This window comes from Haliotis rubra, unplaced genomic scaffold (assembly GCF_003918875.1).
Source record: "Haliotis rubra isolate DU_JTF1 unplaced genomic scaffold, ASM391887v1 Scf108, whole genome shotgun sequence".
NCBI classification, from domain to species: Eukaryota; Metazoa; Mollusca; class Gastropoda; order Lepetellida; family Haliotidae; genus Haliotis; species Haliotis rubra.
Genome location: NW_025764981.1, coordinates 443,845 through 468,938, shown reverse-complemented (window position 1 = coordinate 468,938; position 25,094 = coordinate 443,845). Strand labels below are relative to the sequence as shown.

General features: G+C 39.3%; 1 long non-coding RNA gene across 1 annotated transcript; it reads left to right on the top strand.

The window, feature by feature from the left end:
* Window positions 1–667: 667 nt before the first annotated feature.
* LOC124281045 lies at window positions 668–23,041 on the top strand. The gene is made up of 3 exons (XR_006899835.1): window positions 668–679; window positions 9,022–9,026; window positions 22,936–23,041. It is a non-coding gene; the product is annotated as an uncharacterized LOC124281045 (long non-coding RNA).
* The last annotated feature ends 2,053 nt before the right edge of the window (window positions 23,042–25,094 follow it).

Genomic DNA, 25,094 nt, shown 5'->3' with positions numbered 1-25,094 from the left:
CAAAAACATATACTGATGAGCGAATCATCATCCGGTGATGAGCATGAATTGGACATCTTGTCACCCATTAACTCGACGGCCCTATGTACGGGGACGACATCTATTTCTGGGCCACGGCTTTTGGGTGGCTCAAATCATCTTCGCCACATCTTCTACCGACTGTTTTCATCTGGGACAGCTTACATGACTCAAAAGGGAAACCATCAAAGAGTGATTGAGTTTAGTTTTACGCTTCACCCAGCACTATTCCAGCTATATGGCGGCGGTCTGTAAATAATCGAGTCAGGACCAGACAATCCAGTGATTAACAGCATGAACATCGATCTACACAGATTGGATACGATGACATGTGTCAACCAAGTCAGCGATCCTTGCCACCCGATCCCGTTAGTCGCCTCAGCAAGCATGGGTAACTGAAGATCAGTTCTAACCCGGATCTTCACGGGTCGATTCTGGTTTGGCTCCAGATGAAGCAGAAACGTTATGACCAAACAAAGCGAATTGTATGCCGCTAAGAATTTTATAGAGCTTGTCAACCTAATCCACAACGGGCATGGGCACCCGTGAAGAGCCACCTCCTCGTGGTGGGTGCTGGGTAACGCTAAGCGCTCTTCGACCCCCCGTTGTGGACCCGGGGGGATATTTGGTCCACCAACCCGTTTGCCGTGGGTTGTGCCCTGTGTCGGTGGAGGACGGGATTCTGGTGGTTGAGGGCAATAGGATCCTGGAACCGTGTTCCTTTTGCCCAACACACCACTTTGGCCCTTACTTCACCTAGACGGGTGGTAGAACTGGCCCGGTTCTACCAATCGGCTGGTCACGCCAAGCCCTGTGCATGGTGAATATTTTTTGCACATTTTAGTCATATTTGGGTGTTGGCATTTTCAATTTCCAATTTACAAATTATCAATATATTACAATGCCTAGAGTCCTGTGCCAGAAGGCGGTGGCTCATGGGCCAATCTGTTGATGTTGACCTCCAAATTCAGTATGTGTCCAATTTCTTGTCATGTGCAAGAACCAGCCTGATATTTAATTGGTATACAAATATTGCTATTTGTGTCATACTCGCTGGAGTATAACATCCCTGTATCCCTGGTGTCGGCATCTTGGAGATCCGGTGCTATTTGACATCGTCCTTGTTGACGCTCCATGGTGGGTGGGGAACAGGGGTGCTGAATCTTTTTTCCTTTCATCATGTCAACCCAACAAACTGGTTCAAATCGCAATGAAAAAAAGAGACGACTAGACGAACTAGATCGTTCAAATGAAACAAATCCTTCAAACGTTGATTCATGGCCTCGGTTTCTTGTGATTGAAGCTACAGACTTTCTGCCGATCAAATTAAACCCGTTTGCCATTTCCAAGGCTATTTCCGGAATTTGTGGAGAGGTGCAAAATGTTACCCGTCTCCGTAGTGGATCGCTTCTTGTGGAGTGTGCAAGGAGACAGCAATCTCTCAATTTGTTGTCAGTCAAGATTTTTGCCAATATCGAGGTTGCTGTGTCCGTGCACAGAACGTTAAACTCTTGCCGAAGTATCATACGAGACAGGGCTCGTTGTCTCTATGATATGTCAGAAGAGGACATAGCTGCAGAGCTTGAAAATCAAGGTGTCACAGCGGTAAAACGTTTCACTTTTAAGAAAGAGGGCATCATCACTAAAACGAACACCTATCTGGTGACCTTTTCTCGATCTTCCCTTCCAAACTCTATTAAAGCAGGTTATTTTAACATCGGGTGGATGTGTATGTCCCCAATCCGCTCCGATGTTACAAATGTCAACATTTCGGTCATGGATCTCAGTCATGTCGAAACTCGCGTGTCACCGTTGTGGTGACAACCATTAGAATACCACCGACTGTCAGAAAGATTATAAATGTGTCAACTGTAACGGTCCACATTCTACGTCATCCAAGTCCTGCCCTGTCTACCAAAGGGAGATACAAATCATGAAAATTAAAACTGAAAAACACATCTCGTACTTTGATGCCAAAAAACTATGGAGTCACCATTCCACAGCTCCGTCAACTGTCACATACTCTGCTGCTGTCACTCGTTCTGCAGAAATGTCCTCTACTGCATGTCAGACTGACTTGACTTGGGTCAAGTCAGCTCAACCTATTCCTTCAACTTCAGCCCCGAAACCAACTACACCAGTAACTCAATCTTCGTCTAGTTCTCAGACAGAAGAATCTGATCCCGAGACACCGTCAAAAAAGTCTGTATCAAAACCAGCGAGCAATCATTACAAAAAGAAGAAAGGAAAGCAATTAACAAGAGACAAACTACATACTGTCCCTTCACCTTCAGAGGTTCCAACACAGAACACATTCGGGCCTCTTGATATGGAGATTACACTGTCCTCACAGGACAAGAGGAGAAATAGTTCCTCCTCACATTCCCGTGAACGATCGCCAATTGAGCCACCATGACTCAATTGTCGACCTTAATGCAATGGAACTGCAGAGGACTAAAAAATAACTTTAATGAGATACAATTATTAATACAAGATTTTAAACCTTCAGCATTATGTCTACAAGAGACATATTTAAAAAGTACAGATAACTTTATTTTAAGACAGTATAGTGATTATCACTCTTTTTCACCTCCAGGAGAAAAAGCAACAGGAGGTGCATCCATTTTGGTACGACAGGGTATAATACATAGCCCTGTCCCTCTTAATACCAATCTCCAAACTGTAGCTGTTCGTATTACACTGCACATGGCACTCACGTTGTGTAGCTTGTATATCCCCCCGTCTTCTGATATTCGACAGTCGGATCTTAAGAATCTATATGATCAGCTTCCAAAGCCATGTCTCATCATGGGAGATCTGAACGCTCACAACCCGCTTTGGGGAAGTGACCATACTAATACTAAAGGTAAAATCCTTGAGGATTTTATTTCCGATAATCACCTATGTATATATAACGATGATTCTCCCACTTACCTACATCCAGCTACGGGAACATATTCTTCCCTGGATCTGTCAATTGCCGACTCCAGTTTGTATAATGAATTTGAATGGGTGGTCCATGATGACCTATGTGGGAGTGATCACTTCCCAACCATTCTCAAGACATTCAACCCTGGTGATCATCCACCTTTATCGAGAAGGAACTTTGCCAGGGCTGACTGGTTATTATATGAGACTCTGTGTGCTGAACACTTAACTCATGATCGTTTTATGAACAGTGAAGATCCTATTCAGTCGTTTTCCGATATCCTTAATGGCATTGCTGACAGAACAATTCCTCAGTCCTCTGCAGTTCCACATATTCGTAAACCATGGTTCAATAACGAATGTAAACAGGCCAGAAAGTGTAGGAAGAAAGCAGAAAAATATTTTCGCCGACATCCTACTGTCCATAATTTAGATAAAGTTAAAATGTTAAATGCCAAGGCTCGACGCGCTTTTAAACAGAATAAGCGTCAGTCTTGGCGAAACTATGTTTCCAAATTAAATTCACGCACACCGATTTCAAAGGTGTGGAACATGATACAAAGAATAAAGGGCAAAGGTTCCAAATCTACTGTTCACCATTTAAAGGATGGTGATAATTTGTTAACTGGTAAGGCTGACATTGCCAATAAGCTTGGTGAAACTCTCGCCAAACATTCGTCTTCATCCAATTATGTCCCTGAGTTTCAGAAACATCAGAAACAACAGGAGAAGAAAAGAATAAATTTTACCTCAGACAATGGAGAAGACTACAATGAATTATTTTCAATACATGAGTTACGTACTGCCCTTGAGCAAGCTCATGATACAGCAACAGGGGCTGATAATATACACTATCAGCTCTTGAAACATTTACCTGAATCATGTTTAGAAACACTTTTAAATATTTTTGATACAATATGGGCCTCAGGGAATTTTCCAACTTCGTGGCGTAAAGCCATAGTAGTACCTATACCAAAGCCTGGCCGGGATCATACTGATCCGTCAAATTACAGACCAATCTCTTTAACGAGCTGCGTCTGTAAAACCATGGAACGAATAGTAAATAATAGATTAACATGGTATCTTGAAACCAATAATCTCATAACAAATATTCAATGTGGTTTCAGGAAAAATCGTAGTACCATTGATCATTTGGTACGTTGAGAATCCTTTGTAAAAAATGCAATAATAAATAAACAACATGCAGTATCGATATTCTTTGATCTTGAGAAAGCATACGATACCACCTGGAAGCATGGCATTTTAAAGGATTTACACGATTTTGGTTTAAGGGGTCGTTTACCTCTTTTTATATCACAGTTTTTAACAGACAGGCAATTTCAAGTCCGAGTGGGTTCAACCCTGTCTGACCATTATAATCAGGATCAGGGTGTCCCACAAGGCAGTATTCTGTCTGTCACTTTATTTAGCATTAAGATCAACAGCTTATCCAAGGTTTTAAACGATTCAATTGATGGATCACTTTTTGTGGATGATTTTAACATTTCTTGTCGCGGTAAGAATATGCATACTATTGAACGGCAACTACAGTTGTGTTTAAATAAAATACATAAATGTGTCTTGAAAACGGCTTTAAATTTTCTAAATCAAAAACTCATTGCATACACTTCTGCCGTAAATATAAACCACATAAAGACCCAAAACTGTTTTTAAATGGCACTCCCATCAAGGTTGTAAAAGAGGCCAAGTTCTTAGGTCTCATTTTCGACTCCCATTTAACTTTCCTTCCGCATATCAAATCTCTCAAAACTAAATGCCTGAAGGCACTTGATTTATTGAAAGTCGTGTCTAATTCAAGGTGGGAAGGGGATCAAGCTACGCTCCTACACCTTTACAGATCACTTGTCCGCTCGAAGCTTGATTATGGCTCCATCGTATATGGTGGAGCCTGTAAAAGCAACCTAAAACTCTTAGATTCAGTCCACCATCAAGGTCTGAGACTTTGTCTTGGGTCCTTCAGAACTTCTCCTGTTGACAGTCTTTACGTCGAGGCAGATGAACCTTCTCTTAACGAACGCCGTATAAAATTATCTTTACAATATATTACAAAATTATATTCTAACGAGTCTAATCCTGCATTTCACTGCATCTTTAATCCTCTTTATGAGGATTTGTACAACAAGAAATCTTCTCTTGTTCCGCCTCTTGGACTCAGGATTAAGCCATTCATTACCGCTGCCGGCATTGCATGAGCTGGAAGATATAGCTCCTTCCCGACGTCTTTCTTCTCCTCCTTGGCAATTGGTTAGACCACAAGTTGACCTAACATTAACATCGTTTAAAAAATCAGAAACTAACGACTTACAATATAAACAAGAATATAATCAATTAAAAAGTAAATACAATACATATAAATCCTTATTTACAGATGGGTCCAAGGATGGTGGCGCGGTTGCTTGTGCCACTGTCTTTGGGTCCAAAACAATATCTTCCAGATTACCCAATGACAGTTCAATTTTCACAGCAGAAGCGAACGCAATACTAACAGCTCTTAAATATATTGATAAACACCGTAAATATAAACAATATATCATCTTTTCAGATTCTCTTTCGTGTCTTCAGGCTATTAAAAGTCTTTCTTGCAAACATCCACTTTTATTAGAAATTATTGAATTGTACAATGAACTTGCTACTGGCCAATGCGACATCGTCTTTTGTTGGTTACCCAGCCACGTTTGCATTTCTGGGAACACAATGGCTGATATTGCTGCTAAGGCAGCACTCAACAAATCTGTGACACCACTTCTTATCCCATACTCTGATTACAAAGCTGCTATAAGATCTTATATCCGTGATCTGATGCAATAGAAGTGGGACACCCAAGTAGGTATAAATAAATTAAATGAAATAAAACCCTTTATCGGTTACACTTACTTGGGTTGTCAGTCCAGATTTGAAGAGATCATCATACGACGATGTCGTATTGGCCACACTAGATATACGCATGAGTACCTATTAAAAGGTGAAGATCCTCCGTTTTGTATCCCTTGTGATGAACGAATCACGGTCAAGCATGTCTTGCTTGACTGTGTTGAGTACTCCATCACAAGGGATATCTATTTCAAATCCCGATCTATGAAGGATCTTTTTACTAATATAAGTCCTCATTTAATTATTGCTTTTTTAAAAGAATTAAATTTGTTAACAGATTTGTAAATAGCTAAATATTTTATGATTGGAAGTTTGAATTAGTAACACAGATTGTTAGTGGCTGTATCCTCGAGGGGGGTTAAAGTACTGTAAAATTATTGTCCTCCTGAGAGGGTACGTAAGTCCCAAAACATTCAAAGTAAATTTCAACTTTCCGTTTTTTAATCGTAGAATATGTGTAATTTTAATGTATGGCTAGATATATCTCAATTGCTAACAGCTGAGGGGATGATGTAAATCCAGCTAGGGACCATGCAGGAAGCAAATGTACTGTAAGTCCCCATGGTCCCTAGTATGGTGATCTACCTTCAGTTGTTAGCGATCTATAGCCCATTTTTATATTGTGTTGTCCCCTATAGTTAAAATCTTTTAGATTCAATTACTAGTTTTACATATATATCTGTATTCTTTTGTCGGCAGGTTTTCTAATCTCTATATATATTCTTTTTCAATGTCAAGTGTTCTCGTCACGATATGGCTGAAATATTGCCGATGTGACGTTAAATAATAACTCACTCACTCACTCACAACGGGCATGACATATCGTAAGGTGTCAAACAGCAATGGCACTAATGTTCGTTTTAGCAGACTGATTCCACATTTAACCCTTAATCCAGCCATACCAAGGAACAAATGTATATCAGTAGACTATGCTTAGAACTAACTGTGCCCGTTAACACAGAATCCAATGAATTATGATTTTACTTCTCATCGTTGTTTACTAGAAAACTCTTCACGATCACCTGGGTTCATTGAAACGGATTCTCTGAAGTATGTGGGTTAGTATCTAAAAAAAGAATCAAAATTCTCATCTAAGAAACACAATTTTGGTAAAAGCAAACTAAATGTATTTCCCGAACACAGGATAGGACCGGGCCCATAAGAAGTCAACTTCGTGGTCCATATCCACTGTACCAATTGCCAGCGGCTGAAGGGATGGTGTAAATCCAGCTAGTGTCCATGCAGGTAGCAAAGGCATTGTAAGTCCCCATGGTCCCCCTTATGGTGATCTACCTTCTGTTGTTGGTGGTCTATTGCCCATCTTTATACTGTATTGTCCTAATTTGAAATCCAGTTTTAGAGAGAGATGCTAGTTTTGTTTCTTGATACTGTGATAGTCTAGTTGTTTTACTGTCCTTTGTTGACAGGTGTTTATAGTTTACTTTTAATTATTATAAATCTATAACTTGATTTAGGCTGAAATATTGCCGATGTGACTTAAATCATAACTCACTCACTCCATATCAACTTCTCCAGAGGAATCATTCTAAATTTCGATTTGGCTGGTTAGTATCGACATTTTGTAAAAAATGGAAATGCTACCAGAGCAGGGAAACAGAGACTTCAGATTATTTCACCATCTGGTTTCTGTGCCTTATCTCTTCCTTTTGATTTGCATTTAAACGGTAACTAGAAGGCTCTAACAGTTTTGTACCAACTGAGTGATGCGTTTTGCAAGTCGCTGTCTTGCAAAATGCCACACACAAGCTAGATTGCTTCTATTTAAGTGGAAAATCAAAGAGAAATATTTGTAAAAAGTCCATTTTATTTTTCTAAACGAATATCCAGTACATAATGATATATTCAACTGGATGATGTCTGATACGGTGCGGAGTGGTCCTATGTGCAACTGGATAATGTTCTCTAAGGTATTAATTCATAACATTTTTCTATGGGAATCTCTGCATTTGTACAGACAAGACGTATTCCAAATCATAGATATATTCTTTAAGTTTTAACAACATTTGCAACTGAAACATCACATGACTGTGCCGCCTGATATTCGTGCTGCTGTCATGAAACTGATATTTAATTGTAAAACAATTACAAACGTATTCACTTCTGACTTCATCTGATTGGCTCAAGGTCTGCCATTGGTTGTAAGACCAATGGCTCTGAGTGCCTCCAGTATTTGTTCGGTAGGAGGGACTTCTTCAGTTTCTGAAAAGTATTAATGTGAGTTCAGTTCAAACAAATATTTTTTCATAAATGTATGTAACATTTTTTGTTACTGATGGGCATTGATCAAATGTTGCATAACAGATAATGTAGCATATTAGCAGGTGCTCGTTCAGTTATTTAGAATAGTCGCATTGTTGTTTTCTCCAAATGTTGCAATATATCGCTCCACCTAGGATACAGTCAACTAATCAAAGCATTTTTACTGGCATCTAACACGTACAGCACTATCATTTTAACGAATACATAGGCTCATCTGCTGGTCTTTACGTTCAACGTGTGTTTACCTCCTTCGTGGTTGCCCCTGGAGTGTTGTAGACCGTCCAGATGAAAACCGTCACCAGTGGGATGAGTGTTGAAAAGGATATGAGCCACCCAAGTGATGTGGCCCATGTGGGGTAGATGTAGTCATTGTACTTCGGTGGTCGGTATGAGTAGAAGGAGTAGCAGCAGATCACCTGGAAGAGTTGGTATACCTCCGTTTTGGTGTACCGATTACTTGCCCTTTAACCTTGTCATAGGTGTTTACTAAATGAAACTCGTTGGGTCATCTCCAAATATTCAGTTTCGTCATATGACAGGTACTTAAATGGCAATGGTGCTGTCTAACAAGTCTTACTGAGAAAGCATCGAAGGTCTGTTGTGAAGGAAAATTTTAGTTACTTACAACTAGAAACAGAGGACACACAAACTTGAAACCAATGACCATGACCCGAGGTATCGCCCGTCCCCACATCGTATGGACGTCCTCCTGAAGTCTCTTTGTTCCTGGAGGGAAAGCTATCACATGATACGATGCACATTATTTTTATCGCAAACATACCTATTTTGCAAAAGGTCGCTTTGAACAGCTCATCAGTCATAGTATGTTAGTGTATATGGGTGTCTGGTGGCCATGCTTGATTCTGGTCAAATACTTGGTGGTGTGTGGTCCTGTGCATAGAGCTCAGGTCACAAATCAGTTGAAGTTGAGTCTTTGGATGGGTCACCGTGTTTGGCACTCCTGAGAGTTTCTCGGATTTCAGTCCTGCACCACACTGAAGAACGTGTGATGCACGTGGTCTCACCTAAGGCAAGTGCGTTTGTTCAAAATTGCCTCTGTTCACCCAGCAGAAAATGGGTACCCGGTGGGATAAATCATATGACCTTCAAGCGCCTCATAGGCAGCTTGGGTTATCGGGAGTAATAATAATCAGATGGGCGCTTTCAGTATCCATATATTTGTGCGCTTTGAGCAGGATATAAAGCCTGGAAAGGCGCGTAATAAATATTCTACGTTGTAATTGTTAAATATTTTTCTCGACGCATAGTAAACAATGTGTGTGTAACGGACAAGCTAGAAAGGCACTAACGGGTCTAATGAACTATTCTTTGTCCTGGCCACGTTTTGTATATTTTAGTCATAATGCATATAACAAACTGCGGTTATGACAAACTAAAATAGTGGTCCATTTGAGTTCCTTATAACCGTAGTTTAAAGACTCTAATTTAGCTTTCAAAAATAGTGTGCACTTTTTGTGAAATAAACACCTTGTCTTGTCACGGTCTGTTTCACATAAAACTTTTTTGTGCGATCTGACATCGCTGGCTCACAGAAGATGCAACTGCAGAAGGTGTGTTTTTATCCTTTGTATTCCTTTCTCCAAATTTAAACCGTTCTATAACAGACTAATCAGGACATGCGGTTTTGAATAGCTGCCTTTCGGTGATATAAGACTTAAGACATTTTAAGGCATCAGTCAACAAAGTTCAGGCACTCTTACCATAACACCAACCCACAGCAAGACACTCAAGGATGCAAAACACGGTCGTTGATGGGAAGTAGGCGTACCAGTCCATCAGCGTCACGAGGAATATCCCACCCTTAAATAAGTGGATTACACACAGATTGCAAGACTTAAAGTAAGAACAACAATCCGACAAGAAGAGCTACTGCTACACTGTCGTAAGCCATACGTCATGGCGTCACAGGCCTTGAGTAACGAAACAATTTATGAAAGAGGCTTCTCTATCCAAGGATAAAATCACACCTATGTTTTATTTACACTATACTGATTCCTTCTCAACAAACCCCACGCCGCAACCATTCAGTCGTTGCATAAACATAAGCATATGGTTAGTTCTTCTTTAACGTCTTTATGTATGGTTCCCTTTTCAGATAATCAACTTAACATTGGCCATTGGCTCGAAACGGGATATCCTTCAGTAAGTCAGTTATTTTCAATATTCCGATAGCCTTGCTTGACAAACGTAAGACAATCATTATTGTAAAATTTGTAGAATAAAGGCAATACCAAACACGTCATCATTTTTTTCACAGAAAGGGAATAATTGTAAATACCAAGTTAAAAATATTTCAGTAAAACTGTGAGTGAGTGAGTGAGTTAAGATTTTAAGTCACATATGCATTATTAGAGCCATATCGTGACTACAAACAAGTTATAATTTTACAATGAATAAAGGTAAATTATAAAAACCTGTCAGCAAAAGACAGTAAAACAACTAGAATATCCCACATTTCAACTAGTAATTAACACTAAAATACTTTAACTATAGAGGACAACACAATATAAAAACAGGCTATGTGTTGCCAACAACTGAAGTTAGGTAACCATGCCAGGGACCATGGCAGTAAAACTGTGTTAATATATTATAAGTTGTTCACTGGTCACGAGGGGGGCATCGGTTGATGTACCCTCGATGTTTGTTTATGTTATGTAAACAAACATCGAGGGTACATCAACCCATGGGCCCCAAGGGACCAGTGAACAACGTATTTATCTTACCGAACACCTTAATGTTAATTTTGAATTGTTTGAAGCACGGGTACAAATCTTTTTGTAGCCATCGCTAGATTTTGCTGACAAGAAAAACAGATTTAGAGTTATCTCCCTTCCATCAATTTGCATTCGCAAAACATCGGTAATTTCCGTACATCATATACGTGATTCAGTGTGATTCGAGATAAAGAATTACTACCACGAAGTACCAAATGAGTTGCCATTGACAGCGGGGTACATTGAAATGTTACTCGCTTGTAAGCGGGGTACATTGAAAATAATAAAAGAGCACTCAGCCAATCAGAAAGCGACATTTATGTGTGAGGTAAGATAGATAAATATGGAAGCGATACGAATATTGTACATAACGTAGCTGTACGCGTCTCATAAAGTATTTGGGTGGGTTATTCTGAAAACCCCAATCAAGAGAGTTTTCGGAAGTTTACAAGTAAATTGTTGCGAGTCAAACCTCAAAAGTGCCAATGTGAAGATGAAAGGGTGAAACCAGAACTATATGAATACGTCATGCTCACTTGACTACCAGACTTAATGAACGCGTTCACAGTTACTTGTGAAATATATACTAGAACAAAACGGTGAGTTACCTGTGAAACATATATCAGACCAAACAGGAAGAGGCTGAGGAGCACAGCACTGAGAGTGAGCAGGTGTCGCTTCATCAAGATGGGAAACATATCCTCCAAGGCAGCGACGACTATTTTAACACATGGCACCTGCAGAGATACACAAGTATCAGAGGTTTGTGGTAAACGCCTCTTTGAATAGTTAGGGCGTCTTGACAACATGATCACGTGAGGAGAACCATCAACGTGGTGCTTTCATGTGCCGCATTGGGTGCTGTCCAGTCCTGTATCGTACTTTCAATCCATTTCTACCACAACACAAAGCTTCGAGTCCTTACTGTAGAAATGTATGACGTTATAACGGTAGTGTGTATTTCATATCAGAAAGGTCGATTCAAAGATAGGTAGACACACGTTTTATATCCTACATTAACAACCTTGAGACCAATATCCTAATATTGGATAATGAAGTTTTTGTATTCAAATTGGATAATGATTCTGATTGTGCTTTGCATATTTAAAACATTGTACTTTTGGGGGGAAGTTTTGTGTTTATGCATTTGTATCTTATGGCCGATCTCGTAAAGTGTCATTTGTGAAAACACTAAAATGTTAAAAGATATCACGAACAGAATGTCTTCAGGGTCGTAGCATTCAACAGCATCATATTGTTTTGTAATGGAGGGGAAATAGTATCAGCCGTGATTACACTTAATCCAACTGATTATGAGAAAATCACACTTCCTATTTACCATTGAATCGAACGACAATAACATCAATGTTAGGAAAGTCAGCACAGACCATAGCTGTGGCAGAGGGAGGCTCGACATGACTTCGGGATAGACGATGAAGGCAAGATCAAACACTGAAACACAAAATATATTATGGCATCAATATATAGCTGCATCCAAATTGATGTTAAATGTTTTGTTTTAGGTAGGAAAGCTTTGTAAACGAATACCAAATATATGCACGTGTTTGTGCGATTTTCGTCTAATGACACAATATTCCAGCTGGTGTTGGCTGTAAATGATCAGGTCCGGACAACACAATCCTGTGATTGACATAATTGTGACAATTAGAGCCGTTTCTTAACGATCACATACAATCTGATGACCCGTGAAGATCCGGGTTAGAATTGATCTTCAGCAGCCCTAGCCTTGCTTGTAAGAGGCGGCGACTAGCGGGATCGGGTGGTGAGGCTCGCTGACTTAGTTGACACATGTCATCGTATCCCAATTGCGTAGATCGATGTTCATGCTGTTGATCACTGGATTGTTGGTCAAGACTCGATTATTTACCGACCGCCGCCACATAGCTGGAATATTACCGAGTTAAACAACAAACCAACCACAATCTGACATGACGAACCTGGCCAACCGATCCACGAAGACGACTCTTACGGAATCCCCTAAGGGAGTTTAATCATGGGTACAGAGCTGATAGATGTATTAATTTGAATCTTCAATTACTGTGCGAGATAGAGTGCTATTGGGCAGGATAGCATTGATCGCTGGAGATAATACGAACGTGAGCTAGACATTTAGAATTTAATAAAATCTAACAAACATAACAATGGTCCCGAAAACCAAACTTTTCACACATCACTGACATTCGAACCAACAAACCATGGATCTTGAAAGCCGAAAACGGGAGTAATAAGTAATGCTGTTTTAATCCGAGGGCGGTATTGTTGTGTGCAATCATGGTAATACTGGTATCAAACCAAGAGTCAAAATCTGCCCTGGCCTAGGATTCAAATCCACGATAGTAAGATGCTGACACAGGGACGAACCTATTCACTGGATGACCTAAACCGTATACTTCTTTATGGCAATATCAATAGTCATCATCTTACCAGATGATTGAAAGGTATCCAAGGTTACCCCACGTTTAAAGGCCACGTGACCAACGATAGCGAAGAAAGCGAATCCGAAGAACACGTTGGTGAGAGAATCGACCAGACAAATTATTATCGCATCCCTTGAAGAAACAATACATGAACAAAGCATTATAACAAATGTAAAAATATTGAATGTAAAAGCTTTCAGATAATCACACATTTACTTGGTCTCTCAAATCTATTGTTTTCGCGATGACACTAAACCGCCGTATCTTATTGGTTAATATCTAAGATTATTATGACATTGGTTAAAGCTTCAGGACAAAAGCCAATCGTTATAGAAAATGCTTGTTGGCACTTTTTGTTTAAACAAGACAAGATGCAGATTAAAAATGCATGTTAGGCTCATTACAATATTCAAACTGTTGGTCCATTGAATAGAATAAGCGAGTTCTAACTTTTAGCTTTGAGGAGTATAGATAACGGAGCTGATGACAGACATACAATATACCTGAAACAGTTGTTATCCTGTCGGTTGTGTCCAGACAACGTGATGATACACCCCATGGCTATACCCATGGAAAACAGGGCCACGTTACACGACTGAATCCACACCTACAACCAAATGAACGTATATCATGTATGTATAGTATGACCAGAAATTATTGAGAATTTTAGGAATATGTTTAATTGGATTTCTAGTATAAACAACCTTGACCAGCTATCAAGTGCTTGGTTTCATTCAAGAGAGACATTTCCGTTAATGCTCTTTCATTAGATTGTGAAGAATTATCCCCCTTTGTTTACTTGATAGCAGACGACATTTTCAGTGATCCTCAGTATGGATGATTTAGAGAAGAGGAAGTTGATTTTAGAGTATTGTATAATGTCTGTAAGGAGCATTACTTATCACAAGAATTATAAAGACTTGATAATAGTCCCCATAAAAGAGTATTTAAGGCCCACACCATTCGATGTATCTACATGCATGCCAGGCTTTTAAATGCAGCATATTCCTTATTTTAAATTTTGGGTTAGCTCATTAATTGTCGCCAGTAACTATGGATGGTGTAAATCCAGCTAGGGTCCATGCAGGTAGCAAAAGCACTGTACGTTCCCATGGTCCCTAGTATGATCTACCTACAGTTGTTGGCGTTCTATAGCTCGATTTTCATGCTGTATTAATACATTGTTCAAAATAGAAATCAAATTTTAGAGATAGTAGCTTGTTTAAAATACTGTCCTGTGATATTTTAGATGTTTTTACTGTCCTTCGTCGACAGGTTTTAATAGTTTCACTATATTTATTTTGAATCTATAACTTGGTACTAGCGACCTATAGCCCATTTTGTATTCACTTGATGATTGATAATGCTTTTATTCACTGCTATCAGCTAGTTTTAAATTGTATCCGTGATATTCTCGTTATTATTCTGTCCATCGATGAGAGGCTTCTTATTCATAATAAATCCAATATCTATATTCAATTTCTCGTCACGATATGGCTGAGATACTGCCCTTGTGACGTATTTTTCTAACTCTCTCACGAAGCCTTGCAAAATACATCAAAGATACAATGGTACAATACAGGCACGAGTACAGTAATCTGTTTCTTGCACAAAATCGAAAGGTTGCACATTTTGTCAATTCTCATTAATACAAGCACAATGAGTCGTCGCTACATGACTGAAATATTGCAGATACATTAGGTTTTAACTCACAAATACAGCGACCAGCAAAGACGTCATACGGGTAACTGATTATTACTCTTAACGCATGTGATCCTTTACAAAAACGTTTCAGCCATGTCTGTTGATTATCAGCACTTGGGTAATACTGAACCATCTATATACTGCGCTAAAACCATAATGTTTCGATACGAAAAGTACTAATTCCGTTTACTGATAACCGTCTACATAATTATTTCACAGCTCTTTAAGCTGCATACATGAGAATGTTTAATCAAGTCAATTTATCAATAGAATTAGACTGACAAAGATGGCAGGTCCTGTCATTTATTGTTCCGGTGACGGAAAAAAATATTAAAAATTATTTGGCATAAAAATTATTTTTTTGTAGCGTTTACTGAACCGAAGTTCTTGTTTCTTTACCAGGATGGTTTATAATTGGTTACGCCTGGTGTCATCACTAACTTTAAGTGATCCAAATTATTTTACACTTTTTCCCATTACATCAAACGGAATTTGTTCATATGGACGTTCTATATACATTTGAGGGCGGTGGGGGTAGCCTAGTGGTTAAAGCGTTCGCTCGTCACGCCGAAGACCCGGGTTCGAATCCCCACATGGGTACATTGTGTGAAGCTCATTTCTGGTGTCCCCGCCGTGATATTGCTGAAATAATGCTCAAAGCGGCGTAACACCAAACATTACAACAAACAAACACATAAAAAACACTAAGAAAAACATGCACAGCACTACACAAACAGCCCAAGAAAGCTTTATATCCCGTAAGTGAAATGTGTAAATTATCTTACTTGTGGATCTGTGAGGTCCTCAAGCTTGGGATAGGTATAGTAGTATATTCCCTTTGCTGCCCCCGGAAGTTGACATGCCCGGATGAGGAAGACAATGATGAGGATGTAGGGAAGAACTACGGTGATGTAGACGAGCTGGTAGAAAAAATCGGCGAGTGAGTGAGTGAGTGAGTGAGTGAGTGAGAGAATTCAAAGGTCATCGGCAGGGAAGAATCAGCCTCGAAGATCTGGAGTGAGTGAGTGGGTATGGTTTTACGTCGCCTTTAGCAATATTCCTGCAATATCACCCCGGGGGACACCAGAAATGGGCCTCACACATTGTACCCATGTGGGGAATCGAACCCGGGTCTTCAGCGTGACGAGCGGACGCTTTAACCACTAGGCTACCCCATCGCCCCGAAGATCTGGACATAGAGCACACAAGACAAAATAAATAATCATATGCATATTATACATGGGTTACAAATTGGGCAAAGAATTCCGTAAAACACAATTATAAAGTTATAAGAACCCAGGCAATGTCTCTGAAGACATTGTCGGCAGTATTAGAATGAATGTGTTGTCCAAGGGGAATGTGTTTGTTTGGTGAAGTATGATGCACAATAATTCCTTAATACTTGGAAAAGAAATACAGTTTACTAAACGTGTGTCTGTTATATTCCATTTGTTTTACAGTTTCTAAGGGTCGAAAGTGACCAAGGCAAGAATTAAATACATTACAATCAAGAAAGTAGTCTGACTTCAGGTCATCACCGAATCTTAACCAATAACGGACCTGGAATTCGATCTCACATACATGTGTTTTATACCAGTTATCTCCCACAGGTTTCCCATCCAGTGAGATAAGCATAAGAGGGCAGGGTCGAATTCTTTACACTGCGTCTAGCAATTTCACTTACTGGTGAACTTCTTCAACACTTAACCACTTGGTCATCGAGAGCTTACTGTACATAGACAACTCTCAAATTCACTAAATATTGCCACGTTAAAACAGAGGTTCCTGTTGTATTATATATTGCATTATAAATTGTATTTGCGATCATTCTAGCTAAAATAAAAGGATATAAGAGTGTTAAAAGGTTAGTCGATTTAACACCTAGTTTCTGTCTTGACCTGAAAATTATGAATGAGATTATGCAATTTACCTTCCCTGATACTTTTATTCCTCGACATATCCAGAGAAATGTGATCACTATGGTGACGGCGAGACACCCAACAAGATGCCATCTTAGACCTCCAAGATGATGCAGGCCATCGCTCTCTCCCAGCATCTGGATTCTGAAAATGGTAACAGTCTCGGGTTTACATTCTGTGATTTTGATGTGATGCCAGCCTGCCACAATTTATGAGTCATTTCGCAATTTAATGTGCTAGGGATGCCCAACGTGATGCGTTTCGTCTAAGGTAAACAGAGCGGTGGGACAGTCACGGGTATGATTGTGAGTGAGTTTAGTTTTACGCCGCACTCAGCAATATTCCAGCTATATGGCGGCGGTCTGTAAATAATCGAGTCTGGAACAGACAATCAAGTGATCAACAGCATGGGCATCGATCTGCGCAATTGGGAGCCGATGACATGTGTCAAACAAGTCAGCGAGCCTGACCACCCGATCCCGTTAGTCGCCTCTTACGACAAGCATGGGTTACTGAAGATCAATATTCTGTATGTCTGTATGTGACGGACAGTCAAAATAGTGATGATGATGATGATGAGGAGGAGGAGGAGGACGATGATAGATGATCGGATATGTATATAGCGCACATATCCACGCAACTAGTACATGCTCAAGGCGCTTGAGTGTTCCCTTGGTCCCTTCAACCCTTAATCATTATCACGTTCACGATGATGAGTGAGTAAGGTTTTGCAAAGCGTTTAGCAATATTCCAGCAATATCACCATATCACCGGCTTCACACATTGTATCCATGTTGGGCATCGGACCCGGGTCTTCGGCATGACGACTGAACGCTTTAACCACAAGGCTACCCAGTTGAAAAGGTGATGGTCGAAACATTAGAATTTGAGTGAGTGAGTGATCATGATCACATCGGCAATATTTCAGCCATATCGTGACGAGAACATATGTGACATTGAAATGGAACAGATGTATATAATAAAACCTGTCGACGAAGGACAGTATAACAACTAGAATATCACAATTACAACTAAAACTAGTCTGGAAAGGTAAAACTGATAGCACTATTTGGACAATACAATATTAAAACTGGCTATAGATCGCCAACAACTGAAGGTAGATCACCAAACTAGGGACCATGATTAGAATTTGAAATGAGGTTAAAGATGCATGGTAGACATTTTCGTAAGATCTAATGGCTTTTTTGTACAAATAATATCAAGGTATCTAACTATACAATGCAGCTATTATGTGATTAAGAAGAACAAATCCAAATCCATTTGTAACCGTACTTCCAGAATTCTTCAGCAGCTGTCATCCCACCGGCTGTACCGTTAATGGAGTACCCTGTTGTGTTAAACGTTGTGTCATGTGATGAAATCCTGTCGAAAGTGCATGTCGGGGTGTTCCATGCGTTGTTGCAGTGGTCCCAGGGCAGGATGTGTGAGAACGAGTAGTAGAAGTAGTACATGAACCAAGTAAAGGTGACGTTGAAGTAGCTCACGAATGTCCACGTTACGACAACACCGCCAATGCCTATACCTGCAGTGGTATGAAATGCACGGAATAGAGGGTGCCATACTGATTTTAAGTCTCTTCTTTTGATGCTTTTCCTCATCATGATCCTTACATCTTGTTTTCTTGCCTTCGAAATGGTTGACATTTTATCGGAAAGTGTGTGAAAAAGTAAAAGCTACCTTATGTCAATCCGTTTTCACATGTATTAAGAAATACTGATATATTGAATTATTTTAAACATATCCCGAATTGAAATAGAGATATCATGAAGTGAATTAAAGATATCTCTGAACGAGTTAAATATCTATGTTATGCGTTTGTGGATATGTATAAATTATTTCAATATATCTTGAAATGAATTGAGATATCTTAAAATAATTTCTAATTCATTTATGCATACTATGATTGTAATTATTATATTAAACACATTTAGAGATATCGCACAAAATGTTCTTGATATCTCAATATCTCAGTAGTTGATACGTATTTTGCTGCTGCAAACAGTAGACAAGGAATTTACTGTGAGATATCCTAAATCGTTTACACTTCGTAACACAATGTAATACAAAAGTATAAAACATAGGTCAATGTAAACGTTATTGCACACACACGTGATTTGGATAATTGGAGCAGTACGAAAGGAAAGGAAAATAGTCTTTCATTACCGACTAATTTCATCTGTCCCCCTCCTTTAAGTTACAGTGTATCAAATCTTTAGACATACACCTTTCTTTAACAATAGGCAGTAATATGTTGTTGTTTTTCATCCACATCTTTTTATCGATAAATACATGTAACCAAAGCCATACCACATACATAATTCTTAACTTTGAGTCCCCAAAATTATGTCCACCTTTAGCCATGTTACTCAGAATCTATTGGTTTGGCTCCCTACTGTATGCATGAAATATGTCCCTATTGTCACAGAGGACAGGTGAAAAGCGTTACCTTTGAAGGCAGGGCACATATTCCAGACTTTGATAGGTCCACTCTGAGAGAACTGTCCGATTGTCATCTCCAGAAACACACAGGGGATGGTTCCAATGATTGTGAAGAACATGAAGAGTATCAGGTATGCTCCTTGACAACAAACAAATAATAAGAATTTCGGGAAATCAATCAAGGCCGCTTTTTTTGTTAATATTATCTTGGAAGATCAGACTGGTGCACAGCGGAGGAGTGGTTGGTGTTGTTCGGTCTCATTTATTTACAGGTTATGTGCCTTGTGTTGTGTGAATTATTAACCAGAAATCAATATATACTCATGGAAACCAATAAGGGAACACATGGAAGAACACTTGTTCCTTAATTCTTTTCCAGGTTTCTTCACAAGCTTTGTATTGCACTGTGGGTGAAATTTTGGAAGAGAATAAAGGAACACTTGTACTTTCTTGTGTTCCCTTGTTCGTTTCCATGACTATAATGTTGAATAAGCAATATAACTGTAGCAGACTCGTATGTAGGCACAAGGTCCAAAGGTCCAAACTAAACAAACCAGTCGCCGCTGCTTTATCAATGATCAAATCCTGCGGATTTCGGAGCATGAAGACCCGTGAAGGTCCGAGTTAGAATATTGATCTTCAGTAACCCATGCTTGTCGTAAGAGGCGACTAACGGGATCGGGTTGTCAGGCTCGCTGTCTTAGTTGACACATATCATCGGTTCCCAATTGCGCAGATCGATGCTCATGCTGTTGATCACTGGATTGTCTGTTCCAGACTCTATTATTTACAGACTGCCGCCTTATAGCTGGAATATTGCTCAGTCCGGCGTAAAACTAAACTCACTCACTCATCGGAGCATGAAAGCATACTCTCAGGTGGAAGATGTTTGGTTTCCACAAGGTGACTTTAATCCAGTTCTTTATAGAGTTCTAAACTGGGCATCCCCACATTCCTCAGGACATTATGAACTTGCTTGCACCAGCAGTGTTCAAAGTTGGAAAGTCGTACATTGCGACGTGGTTAATTCTGTGCCACATCATAATTGTTGATGTAATAACGAAATACCCTGATTATCCTTAGCAAACTTGAAAGAGGCAAAAAGACATCTGACCGACCATGGAAGTTAATATTAGTTCATTTGCTTTGATATACCGGTGTGAAGAAAGTATTTGATTTTTGCCTACCTCCTCCATTGCGCATGCAGAAGAAGGGGAACCTGATGAATGCTCCTGACCCAACACTATATCCAAGAAGGGTGATCAGGTAGTCCAGTTGACTGCGCCATTGCTCGTGAGTCATGGTTGTCTCCACACTGTAACAGATTCAAACATCAAGTCGAGTATATCGTGTCGTGATTTTAATATTTCTTAGCGAATAATGTTAATTTTTCATTGGAGGTGTAGCATTTTCTCTCCACAATAGTCCTTTCAGTAATCACATATTTATCCTCTGTCGGGATGTACGGTTATGAAAAGTGCTTTCTAATTTGGAAAAGTTTTGCCCAATCCATTTGAACTTTTATGTAATTAAAATATGTTTGAAAACAAAATCATAATGTGATATTTTCCAGGACACTGCAGCGTTGGTCAGATGTGTTTAATTGAAACATGACATTATCCATTGGAGATTCCAGGTAAGAGATTGCAACAATAATGGATCAGGCGACCATGCTCGGTGACTTCTTCCACAACATCTTGTAGTATCCCAGTTTTGAAGATATACAGCGATTACAAAGCTGTGATCAGAGATTACATCCGAGAACAAATGAAAAAGAAGTGGGACACTAAAAAGTAGTTATCAGTAAATTACATAACATGAACCAACTATAAGGTACACCTACTTGGGCAGTCACTCCAATTGTGAAAAGGTCATTTTAAGACGATCTTGTATTGGCCATTCAATATATATACATGAATATTTGTTAAACAGGTGATGGTCCTCTATTTTGTATTTCTTGTAATGAGGGAATTACTGTCAAGTATGTTATGCTTGACTGTGTAATAATCATTTCATCCATAAAGGATGTTCTTTATCATACAAATCCTCATTTAACATTTGGTTGCTTGATTGGCATTTTAGCAGATGCTGTTTGATGAACATATAGATTTTTCTGGGTTACATCTTCTTTTTATTCTTGAGTACAACTTTTCAGGGCTTTGTCTGTACCCATCATCAGGTAAAACTGGACAGTAACTGTTAACTCTGCCCGTGAATGCTTTTGACGTCACAATGCTATGACGACGCAATACATGAGGAGGTCAATAGATACAACTAACAGGGCTAATAGAATGCATGTTATTGTGAATATATAAAACGTCGTTTACTGCAAAATTAATGGATTAACTTGGAAATGTACAGAATAGCAAGTCGTATGAATGGATCAATCATGACGTTGGTCATCATCAAATGTGGCTCCACCTTTTTGACATTCAGAAGAAGAATAATCAGCTTCAAATATCTCCCGAAGGAGATTCCAATGGGCGGGCAACGAAAACTTGAAATCATGACAACGAAATCGATCACGAAAAGCGAAGAGCTTCAGGTGTTCCACCGGCAGCTTACTTCACTCACACAATTTCAATGATAAATGATAGTAAGTTGGTAGACGTTTCATCTCCCTGAACTCAAAGCGTGAGATTGCATCAGGCATTATGTTGATAATCAACGTGTATTATTTATGATCATTCCCATGGATATTAGTTCAAGATGGTTGAAACATTTAACTCTTTCCATGCGACGTAAATTTTTCACAGATGCACATATATCCTAAGGACGTGATATCACGTCCAGGCATCTACAACCCTTGCATACGACCAGATTTGTCCATCCGTAGCCTCTGAATTCGATGGACGAGATATTACGTCCGATTTTTTACAATGTTTCCATACGAGGGACGTGATAACTCGTCTACTCATACTAAACATATTTCACAGTTTTCTAGCCGTGTATCCTCGTCCTTCGAATGCAATTCGTGTACTTTGTGACAGTGCATTATTTAGGATTTACTTGATTATCTCCCCTGGTCAAAACCACGTGCTATATGATCTTGACATTCGGTGACCACACAGCGTTAAATGGCTGGTCGTGGAAAATCGTATAGGACTGCAAGCCAAGTTCTATCTGCCATTTGTGATGATGCGAGTAACTGTTACGACGTTTGACGTTTGATTGTTAGCAATGTTCTTTGACTGTTGACTGCTCTTATAACTGTTACCACAGGTAACACTCGTTTCATTCGTTCTTTGGATGTCATGACCCTATAATCCTAAGTGATGACATAAATCTACTAAATTGTGGTTGTTCTTCCACCGTAGTGTAGTCACAGGATTGAAAAAATTGTCATAATTATCACATTGCTGTGTAAGTTCAATTACGTTTCTCCTTTTAGAAAAAAACTGCATTTCCAATGTTTCTGGGCTAAAGACGACCCAATATTTTCTCTTTTAGTCTGGAATATTTTAATAAAAGTGAATAAAGATGTTTTGAAAAATCAGTTCATATGGAGTTATATGTTATGTTCCTCTTGAATGGTCCATGTCAACCGTTGCAACCATGGAGACGTGATATCACGTCCCTCGTATGTAAGTGTCATGTTGCTAAAAATAGTCTCGTATTGAAGGGTTGTGACCCCTCAGACGTGATATCTCGTCCTTCGAATGGAAAGAGTTAAAACAACAATCACGAGTACAGAACACTCCATGTGGAGAATACAACCGGTCGCCTGTCAGGCGCTCAAGGTTCAAATTCAGACTACCATCGTATCATACCAGGTACCCAATTTTACTGCTGGGTGGACAGAGGCAATTTTGAACAAACTCACTTGCCTAAGGTGAGACCACATGCGTCACATGTGCTTCGTTGTGGGGCAGGACTGAAGTCCTAGAAACTTTCAGGAGTCAAGCTGCCAAACACGGTCACCCATCCGAGGACTGTCCGCGGCCAACGTTGCTTAACTTCAACTGATTGTGACCTGAGCTCTACGCACAGGACCTTATGACAATCAGAATACAGGTATCCTCAAAGGGGGTTGAAGTAGCGTAAAATTATTGTCCTCCTGAGAGGGTACGTAAGTCCCAAAAACTTCCAAAGTAAAATTTCACGTACCAAGTTTTTAAACGTAGTATTTTTGTTCTTTTTCCCAAAGGAAAAATTTCGGCTAAATTATCCTACAATCGCCAGCGGCTGAAGGGATGGTGCAAATCCAGCTAGGCTCCATGCAGGTAGCAAAAGTAATGTAAGTCCCCATGGTTCCTAGCATGGTGATCTACCTTCAGATGCTGGCGATCTATAGCCTGTGTTCTATATTGTATTGGCTTCTTTAATTACACTGTTTTAGTTTTACATGCTAGTTTTACGTTCACATCTGTGATACTCTAGTATTTTTACTGTCCATCGTCGACAGGTTTAACTCTTCATGATGTTAACATTTTTGTATTATATAAATTGTTTTCGTCACGACATGGCTGAGATATTGCCGATGTGACGTTAATTATTAACTCACTCAATCAATCACTCAGAATACAGTCCACATTCGCCCAAATATACTTCCTAGCACAAGCATTATTCATACCATCACAATACCAAGAAGGTAAAGTCATTGGTGTCCCTATTGTTTCTTCCAAAGAGCGTGGGCCACTGAAGACCATTGCGCCCATAGCTGTAAATATATTATATCTAATATGCATGCAAAGGTTTGTGAAAACCCTTGTTAGAATTGGTCTTCAGCAACCCATGTTTGTCGTCAGATAGAACTAATGGGATTTGGTAGTCAGGTTCGCTGACTGTGTTGACACATGACATCGTAACCCAATTTTCGTAGATCTATGCTCATGCTGTTGATCACTGGATTGTCTGGTCCAGACTGGATTATGTACATTTCGCCGCCATATAGCTTGAATATTGCGGAAGATGTAAAATCTGGCGAACATACTGGCCTCTCCGAGGGGTGAAGCAGCTGCTATTCAATTACATGTCGTTGTTAATGTTAAACTGTTGTTTGTCAAAACACACTATGTATATATACCTTTCATCATTTGGTTGTATATACACTTTTAGCTTGATAACGGTGTAAGAAGAAGTTGTCACCCATTAAGTTTTATAATTCATTTTTCTAGCGAACCATGACCAACATCTTATTTGATTTACTACGGATAACAGAGTGATTCGTTCATTGAATTTATTGAGGCGCAACTATAAGGTACAACGTGAGTGTGTTTGTAAACATTTTACCCATTTAAAATATATGCAACCTTGTTGTGCATAACTTCATCTCAACGTTACCTTGTACTCATGGACCTGGGTAAAATCATTATTTCCAATAGTCCATGCAGATAGCAAAAGTACTGAAAGTCCCCATGGACCCTACTATGGTGATCTACCTCAGTTGTTGGCGATAAATAGCCCATTTTTACATTTTATGATAATAGTTGTTTACATTTAAAGATATATGCTAGCTATTTTAACCCATTTTGTGATAATCTAATCATTTTACTATCCTTTGTTGACATGGTTTTATAAATTATGTGTATTTATCATGAATATAGAGTTTGTTTAAGTCACGATATGGCTGAAATATTGCTGATGTGACTTTAAATCTTCAATCACTCACTCACTGATTCCAATATGCCTTGCACAACGTAATCGGGATATCGTCAGCTGCTTTACTTCAAAACACATACAAAACATACTCAATTTCAGTGGTCATTGTGACATTGTTT